Below are 11989 nucleotides of genomic sequence, written 5' to 3' on the forward strand. Positions count from 1 at the left end.
AAATGACTTAATTAAAATTATTGGGAAAAAAAGGAAAAATTTTCTGATTCATCTAATTTTTTTTCTTTTTTTGGTTCAATCAATGAGTCAAAAAACTTTAAAAAAGTATTTTATTCATGCAGCTGTAATATTCAGTACTTTGCTGTGCTGTTAAATGACCATCATTTGTATGCCAATAAAAGAATCTCTGCTTCTGAGATGATAACTAAGCAAATGAAGCAAGGAGATTAAGAGGCAGAATATTTATGTAAGCAAGAAACTAGAATTGACTAAAAAGAAAATAAAAACTATACTGATGGATTAATTAGAATTATGCTTCAGTAGTTTCCCAGGGAAGCAACCTGTAATTTAATGCTGCATAAACAGTACATCTTATTTATGGCATGTATGGAAAGACATGGTGGGCAAGTTTCTTTTCCTGCTATCGAGGAAAGAGAGTATGTAGTATCAATACATATACCAGGAGATATCCAGGAAAAATTGTATACACACAGAGTGGATTAATGGAATACAGGGAGTTTGTGAACTTTATAAATAAAGCTGATGCCAGACCCTCAGCTCTTGTAAATCAGAGCTGAGTGACTTATGCCAGCTGAAGATCTGGCACATAGAGAATATAAAAGCAAGAGCTAGTTTTCATCTGTGCAGAACTTCTTTCATTTGGACATTACACGGCCTAGCGCCATGTGGCTTGTCTATGCATTCTTTCTCATTTAAATAAGAATTTAGGAAACCAGTGCCCTGCTCTCCTCTTGATGTAGAACCACATAGATTAATGTTTTGAGCTGCTGTTTCTTAATTCATATTGGAGAATGTACAAGAAACTCTTACAGCCATATGACACAGTACAAACAGTCCATTATATAATGGAAAATATTTGTATTTCAAAGTAGCGTACTCTAATGAATGAAATACCAATTTTTCATAGAAGATATGCTCTTTTCTGAAATATAACTCATGTGCACTACATTGAAATACACTTTAGTGTATTGTGAAATGCATACATTAATTGCTGAAACTATAACACTGAATATGTATATACATCACACCCAAAATATTTATACAATATACTAAGTCTTAGATGTGTAACATAATGAATTCTGTACAAAATAAACTGTAAGTTAAGACAATGAAAGAGAACTTTTATATCTGTGTAATTTGTATGGTAAGTTATTCAAGCCTCAGTTTTCATCTTTAAATGTGCCCTTTAAAAAAATGTTCATTTTCTATAGACAGATCTCTGAAATAAAGTCTTCATTCTTCAGAAAAGAAGCAATTGAAAGACTGTGAAAAAGACACAAATTCTGCTGGAGAAATAAACATACTGTTGATGTGATTTTTAAATTTGACTCTAAACCGCTTTGCATTTATACTGATCAAGCTGTTCTGCTGGTGTGGTTGAGGGTGATGCACCAGCAAGTGACCAGTACATAGCACTGTGCCAAATCAATACCATACGGGTTGCTCAAATGCCTCCTTGCTCAAAGCATCATGAATTACCAAATTACAGTCCAAGGGTTTCACCCAACCCTCCTTGCAAGACAGTGCTCCAGCTCTCTGTTTCTTTAGCAAGTGATCCTTTCCTTGAACCAAATGCAAAGAACAGATGAACATATCAAATGATCATTGTTTTGCTAAGTAAAATAGAGAGTTAATATAACAAACTTAACCGGTCCCTTTGGTTCCCCAGTGTGAATCATCAAGGGACAGATTTTGCTCCACTGTAGTGAATTTACTTCTAGGATTTCTGAAGTTTCCCTTAGAATCAAAAAGGGCCTCAAAATTATTAAGTGACCATTAAGCTCATCCCAAGAGCCACTAATGCCAAAAYAGGAAATTGAGCCTCAGGTTTTACTGTTTGCTCAAGGTCTTGGAGACTGTGGCAGAACCAGAAATACAGACTCTAATCCTTTAGCTTCACCTCTGGGTGTACTTACGCCTCCCACAGTAAATATAGTAACAGACATCAGTGCTCTGCACGTGCTTCCATCTTGCTGATTTCAGCTGCAACAAGTTTGAGATCTGGCTGCACAAACTCACTGCAGATGTATGGGCTGCCTTTATGTTAACGAGAGCAACTTAACATCATGTGAATGATTTAAAGATCACCATTTTAATTTCTAACATATTGAAACTTGCTTTTTTATGAGGTCAGTTGGATAAATGGATTGGAAGGATTTTCATGTACTTTGGGCACAAATTCCAGTCAGTCCACTTGATAATCTCAACAGTAAAAGAAGAAACGTTTCTCATAAATGACACATTTTGTACTGGCAATTGTATCTGGTCTCAACTCAAACCATACTATGACACCCTTCCACCAAGTAGTGTCCACTAAGTAGGATTTATAAACCAGTATGGACCAAGGCTTGTATCATTCCTTCTGCTGTGTCTTGGGTTAATTATTTAAAAATCAATGGGCGCTGATGTTATACAACTCAAGTAAGGAGCTCACTATTTAGTGGAAATGACCAATGGATATTTTATTCTTACACTTTAAAACTTTAGAGAGTAGAATATACTCTCCAATGCTGCAATATTATCTCTAGGAAGGTTTTTTTTTTTTTTTTTAAATCAATCAACATTAAAAACATTAACTAAAAAGCATAGTCCATACGAACAAAATTCTGATCTCACTCAAATACAAGACTGTATTACAAAGCATTCATTTTCAGTTAGGTCTACACTGTCTTTGTAATTTACCCATATACAAACATTACAAAGAATGATGACCTTTTAAATGTATTTACACCCAAATCTTATCCATTAGTTACTTCCTGTGCTCAAATACCATGCTGGCAGAAGTTACAGTATGTTCTAAGTAGGATGTAATCCTGGTCCCACTGGAACCATGATAATGTCAATAATATCAGGATTTCCTGGTATACTGGGTGCTGCTACCAGCCAATACCAAAGTCGCACAGCAGTTTTCTGCTGGCCAAGGTCTGACCCTGTCTAGTGGCAAGAGGAACACATATACATACCAGTACTTACAGTATGAAAATGTTCTCTTGCTTATTGTTCCATACTTACTTACTTTTTTGCTACGTGCATATGCTGGTGGCATTTATACAGCCTATATTTTCAAGTATATGCACATGTCATAAAATGAAACTAGTAGTCTGTAGGCTGAGTTTCTGTATGGGTTTGTTTTTTATGAAGGATATTTGTAGCTTAAAATGGCAAAAAAAGTCCATTAAAAACATACTGTGACCTGTTCTTGGCAAGGGATCCATACACTATGCATCAAATACTAATCAAGCCACCAGTCTGGGCATAAGTCTAGTACAGACTAATACTAGACTCCACATAAGAACTGAAACTCATTCTTTAGGTGAAGTTTGTGACCTATGGTCTTTGCAGAGATTCCCTCTCTCCACACATAAAGAACTTTACCCATCATGAAAGGTGCTTGAAAAAGTGAAGCATGAGTTAATTGCATCTTCTTTAAAAACAAAACACAGAAATCTCATATTGAAAGCTTAACATTTCTGATACAAAGTGGCATTATTGTCCATTATGCATTAACAAGTGATTAAAATTTTCAGAAATGTGTAACAGATACTGTATAAACAGATGCCATTTACCATACTGCAAGCTATAAATCAACCTTTCACTTGAGGTAAAATATTCCTCCTTCCACGGAAAATTAATTTTGACAAGGTGCTTTATTTTATTTCCAATAGATAGCTTAATAGTGTGTTTTATTTTCACAATTTAATTCAATTTTGGAATGCAGTGAATGGTCAGAGCCAAAACCTAGGCAAACTAAGTGAAGCCATCTGGCTAGTGCAAGGAAATAAAACATAGAGGTGAAAACTCTGTCTAATCATAGTTATGACTTTGTTAACAATTCCCCTTTGTTTGTATGAGCTGGGTGTAGGTATCCATTTTAATCACAGGCACAGGAAGTAAGACAGACTTTTACTATGCTACATATGCCTAACAGGTGGCATGTACCATGTGTTTCATGGCATCATTACTAATATCTAGCTGACAGCACAAATTTGACCAATACAAATGAAAATGTTGTGGATTTTTTTTTTTTTAAGTTTAAATTGCTTGTTAACTTCCAAAAGCCTGTTTTACAATGAAAGGTTCTAAGAGTCTCTTTTCCTGGAGTAGTTTAGCAAGGACTAAAAGGATTGCTACATAGCAGGGTATAAATAGCAAAATTCAGGACTTTATCCAAAGCCACATGATGATAATGGGAAGTTTTCCACTCATGTCGGCTATTGCACAAAAGGGGTCAGCTAGAATCCCCCATCCACTTAACTGTAATCACAAAAGGCCAGTTTCAGCAGCTGGTTTTCATTTAAGAGCAACAGCACACYGGTACTGAAACCACACATTACAGAAATCTGCCTACAGAGCAAGAGAAGGGGACTGCACAGAGGAAACACAGCGGTGGTAAGCTCTCTTCAATCAAGAGAGGAGAAAGGGCACAGCACAAGTTGGGAGAAATCAGAGGGAGGACCCAAACATCACATTTTTGAAAGTACCCAGAGCAGCACTATTAGCAAGCTCTCTGCTGGCCACAGCAAAATTGTCAGACACTGGGACCCCAGTCTGGAGACTCAAGGTCGGCGTGACTAGGGAGAGGTCTGTGTGTAGGACTGCATCCAAGAAAGAGAGAGTCAGCAGCCTACTGCTCATCTGACTAGGAGCCATAAGGTGACAAACAGTCTTCCTCACAGATTACCAACATGCATGGTTTTGACTGTTTTTCCTTACCTTGCTGAGTCTCGTGCTGGAATCAGCCATGCAATTGTGCAAAAGCAGTATTTTGGCTTGTCATGTAATTATCCAGTAAGTGCTCCATGTGATAGTGACATGAAAGAATACAAAGATACGCACGCACACGCACACCCCCCCCAACCATACTGCATGGCTCTTTGGTTCTAAGTCTTTGCCAGTGAGAGCCTCTATTGGTGTCATTTTAGTGTCTTAGAGGTCCCTCTGCATGACACTAAAATGGCAGTGGCTGCTATGGACTCAAGCTGCATTACACAACAAGTCACTGAAGGGACATTTTGAAAATGCTACTTATGCAAAGTTCTGACAAAGCTGGGCTTCTGTGAAAAAAAATCTGACATGGGAATTGCTATGTTGGGTCACAAATGGTCATCTACGCTGACATCCTGTTACAGTCTGTAACTACAAAAAGATGATTCAGCAAATGTCGAGGAAAACTCATGGCACAAACCTGTGCAATAACCTCTCCGGCATACCCATGTGCAAAGAAAAAGCCAGTTTTCAGCCAAGGCCTGATAAATACAGGTTGTTATTCAACAGAGCAAATACAGTTATTTTTCTAAAATCACTCCATAAGGTAAAACCATGGAGATAGGTATACTTGTCTAGGTGCCTGGTTACATGATTACTGGAAATCAATGTATAAAATGAGCTCCTTTATCTGCCATATCAGTAAATATTGTGTATGGTGCCTATGCTGGCTCCAGGTTAGATTTGGCCCACTGCAGAACACGATTATTCAAGTCTATTTCTGGCTCTGAGCTGTCTCTAATGCATCCCTCTAACAAAGCAAATGCTTTAAAAGCACCAAAACAAGCACCACCAAAATATAAAATAGCAAGGGATTTCAGGCTTTTAGAGTTTGTGTCAGAAGAAGCTGAGTGCATAACTAAAGGGATTTAATTTGATGTCCCACAGAAGCTGCATTCCTCTAGATAAGGTTTACTAGAAGCCATAGTTTCTAAGGGCATTCTCTAATTTCGAAAGAGTTCAGCTTATTCCTGCTATATATTTTATATATATATATATATATATATATATATATATAAAATTTCTTTCTATTCATACCACCAGCAGAAAGTATATTGAAAAAGAAAAGTTGGCAGGATACCTGCTCACAATAGGGATATAATGAACCATTTTGGGATTCTTGATTACTTCTCAAACAGGAGGATGCTGAGGTCTATCAGGTTGAGAACCATGCGACTGCACCACCTCCTGGACCCTATGTGAAGCGGAGCAGAGACAAGTGCTTCCTTAGGGTGCCTTGCCTGCACGTAAGTGCAGAAGTACAGTACCTCAGAAACCGGACAGTGGCAGCACAGGAAGAGGAAAAAGGTTTACAGTAAATGCAGAAGCCTAATATGCCTGAGAGGATTTTGCACTTAAGTAACAAAGGATAAGCCAGTTGGCCCTTTTCTTAACAAGTTTATTATACACCCAAGAGGCACTGTCTCATTCTTAAAACAACTGCTTCCACTTTAAACTAAGYTTCATTTAAATAAGGACACGACATAGTATTTTCAAAGGCAAACCAGGATCAGAGCAAGGACTGTGATGAATGTTCAGCTGTTATTTTACTGTGCTATCTTTTTTTTTTTTGCTAGAGCTTACTCTGTAAGGCTCTTGGCCATTGTAACTCATGAGGATGTACAGTATTTTTTAAAGAAAATGCTAGTGATTTGAGTCAGTGCAGTACATACCAGCATGTGAATAATGGAAGTATGCATCTGTCAATACAATACGCCTCATAAATTAACTAGTTCCCTTGACTTGCCAGAAGCTGTCACAGTGGCACTACTAAGAGACATACAAGTACCTGGCGCTGTTTTTTGCCTTAATTTTCTGCGTACTTAATTTAAGTCCGTAAATTTTGAAATTTGCTTCATACAAGCTCTTGAGTCATTCAATCTGGCCATTAATTTGGACTCATCCTTAAAATTAATCCAGCTGCTGCTGATGTTCACAGGTGGGTTTTTTTAGCAGGTTACAGGACTCTGCTACAAAAGAGAAATTCGCCTTCTGCCTAGGACCTGAGCTAACCTCTAGCAAGCAATATTCCTCATATTAACAAAATTCAAAGAGGACTAGTATGACTCACATTTAAATGCATTACATGTACAGGTTACATAGGTACAAGGTACTTCTGCAGCTGCAGGACTGAAAATTTTCAGGGAGGGGAAAACAAAAAGATTTCTACCATCTTTCTTGGAAATCGCTTTCACGAAAGGTAAGAATATTTAGTGTTAAAAAAGCATTTGGACCTTCTAGGAAAGACACAGCAGAGCCTAGAACGACTGAGGTAGCCAAACAGGTAAAGAAGGTGGTAATACTAGATATTTTCTCAGCAAAAACATCATGTACTCTGTAAACAATATACCATGCAGCTAGCTGTTTTCATGGCATCAAAAGAGAAAGCAGAATACTAGATTCATAGTATTTTGTTTTTCCCTGGACAGGACTAATTTGTTAAAGTGCTGCAAATCTTTTAATCACTTGAAGCTATGTGCTTTTTTTTTTCGAATCTATTTCTGCCTGGTTTAATCTTTTTTAAACACCATTTTATACACTAAACCTGGCACATCGCTACTGTGAGATAGTTCAAGACTTGTTTGCCTTTGTAGTCAGAAAAAAAAGATCTCACAAACCAAGTCTCTTGCCACGGGAGTACGAGTGCTTTCCCAGAGAAGGCAGGCAGTAATGGAAGCCTTCCACTGTTCAAAGGGGAAGAAGAGTGCACAGGGAGGGAGGAAATAAATAAGGTACTTGGATATGCAAACCAGAGCCTTACCTTTCTAAACAGTGTTAACAACTGTCTCTAGTCCAAGATGTGAATGAATCTCCAATAAAAAAAGCTACTGAGATTTTCAAATACTCTTTGGCATCTGCATCCATTTTGACATCCCTTACAGTATCCAAATACCTCTGACAAATTCTGTTAGGCAGGCAGAAGCCTAAATTGTCCTGAAAACTAACAGGGCTTGTGTTCCCAGGTGCCTCTGGGTAACATTTTACAAACCATCGTAAATGATTTATGACCTTAACCTCCCAGTCAGGCAGCAGGACTTAGTCACATCTGCCTTTATTTGCTTAAGCATTACAGCAGAAAAGATTATGAGAGCCACAAAGACAGATACCTCTCACTCACTTTGCTAAATATATTGAGAAAAATTTGGTCCAACTATTTTGACATTAAGCAATATTAGCTTTATTCTCTTTCCTTCAGAAGACTGCACTTTTCCACATATCTAAATTAGAAAATACATGCTCTGTCATTTCTATTGTAGCCACAACTTAGTGACCCATTAAATATGAACCAGTTCACTGAATAGAGAAACTAAAAACAAAAACAACCCCCCAAATTAGAAAATTAGTTAAAAAAAAAAGCTTTAGGCAACAGCTTTTTATTTTTAACTGTCATCTCAACTAATACAACCTATTAGTTTCAAAACAAAGCATCTACTTCTTCCTTTTCTTCCTTTTTCAAACGCAATGCAGTGTTAAGGCACTATGGTTTTAAAGGCCCCAACCATCCCCTGACAGTGCTCAGTACCTACTGTGCTGTCAGACTTACTGTCTGCACACACTTTTTTTTTTTTTTTAGGTTACATGACAGCCATTCTGGCTGAGTCCAGGCTACATATGCATGCAGGTGAAACTCCTCTGTGCTGGGTAAGTCTAAATACCTTTAAGGATGTGAACTATGGTCCCTGCTCTGAGGTGTTTGAAAACTGCCTAAGTCACATTGGCAACATACAAGCACATGGTAGAGTGGAAAAAGGAAGATGATAAATGGAGCATGACTCACTGCCAGCCAAATAGCTCCACTTTTCTTTAAGGGAGCAATTCTGTTCAGCATTTACTGAGACAAAGGTATCTGAGGAGAGCGCTAACAAAGGACGATATTTTGGAAGCCAGAGGAGCTTGGAATCGTGATGGCTTGAATATGACAGCTCTGAATAAAGCCAGCAGGACTTGTTGCTGCTCCCACAACTGCTGACAGTGAAGGTACAACAGACAGCATCCCATACCATCCATCCCTTGGGGAAAGCTGCAGTGCTCTCGAGTTGACATGGCCTACTTTTGACAGTGGCGCTCTCTCCTTCCTTTGTAGACATGAACCACTGCCCAAGGGAGCAAAGCCCTGGCTGGCCACAAACCATCTGTTTTCTCTTGGCTACAGATTCTCCAGCAGCAAAGCAGAACCAACATCAAACTGCACTGGTTGGTTCTCCATAGCACGTTCTAACAGGTTATCTCATTTAAGTCATTTCAAAAGAGGCTATTTTTAGTGAAACGTTTTATACACTTTCCACATTAGGATCCTACAGAGCAGCCCACGTTCAGTGCTTCACCGGCCCTGCTCTAGTGTTGGAAAGCACCTTTGCTGTCCCCTTCTCCTTTTGTGTGCAATTTCAGGATAAATTAGAGAAAAGGATGGTAAGTAAGTATTTGGCCTCCATATGTCAAATACATATTGTCTGAGTCTGAGTCTGGAGCTGTAATATAACACTGACAGAACATCTTTTGCACAGTTCCTGGTTTCCCGTGCATCATGCTCAGGTGTTAGCATGCACCTAGGAAAAGGGAAAGGTAACTGGGAAAAGTAAGTAGTATTTTTTTTGCCATCTTCTCTAGATCTTTTTGCACTGATCTTGTTGAGATAATAAGGTCTTTTTCTATCTCCCATTCACTTTTCTTCTTCAGTTAATGTAAGACGGGTAGCAACTTTACAAATTTATTTGCAGAAACCACTGAAGATTATATCTACTGTGATCAAATCCCCCTAAGTAAAATATAAACCTCTACTTCTCTGAATGTAAAGCCTAAATCAATAATGGACATGAAATCATCACGTTTAATCTCAAACAGAGTGAACCCAAGTAATCACTCTTCTTGATATAAAACTAATTCTGTTTGACAATAAAATACTACTAGTCTGTGCCATAAACCAATGGAACAAATAACTTTCTTAACCCTGACAGCTGCTGTCCAAAATCATTACATCTCCTCTCCTTAACGATCAACCATTTCACTGTAGCACTATTTCAGCTCAATTCCCTTTCTATGAAACACATCATATGCACTACAACTTTGAAAGAACTTTTTAAGCAAGGTGTTATGATATATTTTTTTTCTTCTTCCTATTAGCCAAAATTGCACAGGTTGTACAGGGAACATACAAAACCAGTGCTGGCTGTGCAGCACAAGTGAATTAGAATACTGTTCCCAGTCATATTACTAATAATATTCTGGCATCTGCACCACCAACAGGATGACACCTATCACAAACGCAAACCACTTAAGAAGAACAAACAACACTTTAGGTGTTCCTTGGCATAGAGCTAGACTGTCTCTCAAGTCGAAGTGTCTGTAATGAATTAACTTGAGCCCGAAATACAGGTTTTACAAAACCCATAATCAATCGCACTGAGGCTGACATTTCTTTGAAATGTGCCTCAATGTAATCTTTCTGGGAGCTGAATGTTTCCCTCCTGTGTTGGCAAGCAAAGGCTTGAGAGGGCTTTGCCAAGGGGTCCACCCACAGGGGCTGCTTTGTAGGCTTGGTGCCTAAAATGCTGCAGCATTTGTTAGTATGTAGGAGACAGAAATAAATGCCAAAATCCAGCCCAGCACATATGGATGTCTGCAGACACATGCTAACAGTACCTGGCCACATTCTTGTCATATTTCTCATAACTAGAACTTCTTGTGTAATCTTGACATCAAGCCCATAAATTCCTGATTTTATCGATAAATAATACGCCAGACATCCAAAATATAAAGATATAAAAACCGCTCCAGCTGCCCATATACTCGAAGGCTTGTAATTAGAGAAAACTGAGCCTTGTTGATCTTTAGGGTGATAGCCCTCTAAAAAAGAAAACACTATTACTCCAGGAAACAGGAGTGTTATCTAAGTAATAACTTGTCCTTGCAATAAAATGGAAGACAGGCAAGCAGAATGGGAACAAGCAACGAACGAGCAGACACCCTCAGCTAGGGCTACAAAGCCAGTATTTCTCTGCTGCTGTCCTGTGATGGGGAGAGTATGTAATAAAGTACACCCAGGTGTTTGCAATAGAAAGACTAATTGTTATGCCAGAAAACGTTGCACATGTAACATCATAAAAAATCAGGAGGCATTATCAGTTCTTTCCATTGAATTTCCTTGCTTAAGAGTCACTGAATCAAGAGATTATATTTTATAACCAATTAACATAGCATCAGTAAAGTGTTGCTGCACTGAGGAAGCTTTTCGAAAACACGTATTTGTTTTGAGATGCAGATATGCACCAGTGTCTCAATTATTTAAAAAGCAACAGAGAGACCTAACCCCTTTTAACTGTTAGCACTGAATCACTGGGTTGCCTATATACAGTCAGAAATCGCACCAGGAAGCAAATCTGAAATAAATACTGCAGGTCTTCTGACCAGTGCTTCTTGCATCTGAAAGAAATGATGTGAAAATGATCTTATGCACTCTCAAGTTTTTGATAATGTTATGCATGTTTGTAACACTATTTTATAACATGGCACACATAAAGCCACAACATGCTTTTCAGAGTAGGAACAATGTCTTATTTTCTCCCCCCTTCAATTGGCAGAATATTTCATTTTGAGATCAGCATTTCATTCACTGGATAGAGCCCTCAGTCTCCAGAGCTTTCAAAGCTCTGGATTTTCAAGAACTCTCTGCTTACATTCAGACATTATACAAGCGCAGAGCTACTTCCAGTATATGGACCTGTCTGTGATTTACCTGTCTGGCACACAGTCTCTGCTCTTGAAAACATCAACCTAGGCGTTACTATTTCTGTCAAAACTCTTCAGCAAATAACTCCACATAACAACAGCCAGGCCAAAGAGCAGAGTCTGATCCTAGTCAGATGCATTCCCATCCAAGTCAGTGAAAGCCTGATTATCTTGCTGCTGAAATTCTGGGGTGGAAGTTACTGAACAAGAGCCAATGGCTGTTATCATCTTGTTAAGTCAAAGCTTGATTCCACCCTCCCCCCCCAGCTTCAAGATTTCTGAAAATTTATACCCTGTCACAGTCCTTGATAACAGTTTGGCATATCTGGAGCTGAGAAGTTTTAACATTTTTTAATTCACAGCACTTTTTTAAGAAAAACTTTATTTGATATGGTCATTATATTGTGAGAAGAGGAGCAGGAACAGGAACATTTGTTTTTGTGTGAGTGAATGACACATTCCAAAGGAGAGTTGTAGT

The sequence above is a fragment of the Apteryx rowi genome, unplaced genomic scaffold, assembly GCF_003343035.1.
Source record: "Apteryx rowi isolate R43461 unplaced genomic scaffold, aptRow1 scaffold_15, whole genome shotgun sequence".
NCBI lineage: Eukaryota > Metazoa > Chordata > Aves > Apterygiformes > Apterygidae > Apteryx > Apteryx rowi.